This window comes from Peromyscus californicus, unplaced genomic scaffold (assembly GCF_007827085.1).
Source record: "Peromyscus californicus insignis strain IS unplaced genomic scaffold, ASM782708v3 Scaffold_5__1_contigs__length_169319896, whole genome shotgun sequence".
Classification (NCBI taxonomy): domain Eukaryota; kingdom Metazoa; phylum Chordata; class Mammalia; order Rodentia; family Cricetidae; genus Peromyscus; species Peromyscus californicus.
In genome coordinates, this window is record NW_026294573.1 from 18,841,578 (window position 1) to 18,843,188 (window position 1,611).

General features: G+C 48.0%; 1 non-coding gene across 1 annotated transcript; it reads right to left on the bottom strand.

Annotated features, from left to right (window-relative positions):
* Window positions 1–351: 351 nt before the first annotated feature.
* On the bottom strand, window positions 352–455 carry LOC128098004 (U6 spliceosomal RNA). Its single transcript, XR_008214055.1, has one exon. It is a non-coding gene; the product is annotated as a U6 spliceosomal RNA (small nuclear RNA).
* Window positions 456–1,611: the final 1,156 nt, after the last annotated feature.

The window sequence follows — 1,611 nt, forward strand, 5'->3', positions numbered from 1 at the left end:
CTAGGTAGTCCGATTTTTATTTTTTAATTTATACTAGGGGAAATGAGTAGATCTTTGAAGCAGAGATCAATAAACGTTGGCAGATGAATCCACCCACGCAGTCACGACCAGAATCAAGATCTAGACTCTACCCAAACTGCCCCAAGCCCCTTTGTACCCCTTTGAGTTAATTACTACACCCCAAAAGCAACCACAGTTCTGATCTGTACCTAATGGGTTGGTTTTGTTTTTTCATTTTTATTTTTTGACAGGGTCTCACTATGTAGTGCGGGCTGGCCTGGAACTCACTATGTAGACCAGAGTGGCCTCACATTCACAGGGATCACCTGCCTCTACCTCCCAAGTGGAGTTAAAAACTTGGGCCTTATGAATTTGCGTGTCTTCCTGGTGCAGAGGCCACACTAATCGTCTCTGTGTCGTCCCAGTTTTAGCAGATGTGCTGCCAAAGCGAGCACTCTGTTTTTGAGAGAGTCTTGCTCCTCAGGTTGGCCTTGAACTTGCAACCTTCTTGCCTCTACTTCCTGACTGCTGAGATTATGGGTGTGTGCTGCCATACCTAATCAGTTTTGCCTTTTCCTAGCCTTCATACCCGTGGAATCATTCTGAATGTCCTCTTTTTGGGCCAGGCCTCTTTCCTTTCACAGGGGGGTTGGGCTGAGCCTGAACACCACGGGTGGTTTGAGCAGCATTGGAAGCAGAGGGGGAATCGAGGCAAAGGGAGTCGATTCAGAAAAGGCGGGAAGGGAGGCGAAATGGAAGATGTACCTGTGACCAGAGTGAGGAGTACAGGACTAGCTTGGGCATCCCTCGGAATGTATTTGTGGCTTCCCTGAAACGATCTGAGAGAATCCTGAAGTGGTTCAAGCACAGGAGAAAATGAAGGTGTCTCGGAGTGAGGACCAAGGGGAGGCGCTTCGGCATTGGTTCCGGCATGGGCTTCACCCTGGAGACGGTGAGGAGCCCTCCCAGAGCTGACTGGAAAAGTGGACTGGTGAGGTCTGGAGAAGAAACATGTGTGGCCGCAGAAGATGGCATAGCATGGAGTCCAGAAAAGGCGTGGAGGCCAGTCATTCCATCGTCCAGTTACTTAATTCATCTGTCTGTTCATTCACAATGCTTCTCATTCCACCGGCTGCTTGTCACTCACTCACTGTTTCTGGGACTTGGTTTTTGTTTTTAAGGATTTATTTATTTCTATTCTATATGCACTGTGTTTGCCTGCCTGCATGTCTGTGTGAAGGTGTCAGATCCCCTAGAACTACAACTACAGACAGTTGTGAGCTGCCATGTGGATGCTGGGAATTGAACTGGGTTCTCTGGAAGAACAGCCAGTGCTCTAACCACTGAGCAATCTCTCCAGCCCTGGGACTTGTCCATTACATTTCATCCCCGGCTTTGGTCTCTGACTAAGGCGTGTGCAGACAGTGAAGGTGGAGGTTGCGGGGGTGGGGGTGGGGGTGGGGATGGCAAATCTTGCCTGCTGATAATTCAAAATTCTATCCTCATCCCAAAATTCTGGAAAATTCTTGTTTTCTGGTAACATTCTTATCACATCTTAAGAAAACTCTTCTTCTATGCTATATTTTCCCTAAGAATTTGACTGGTCAGGGC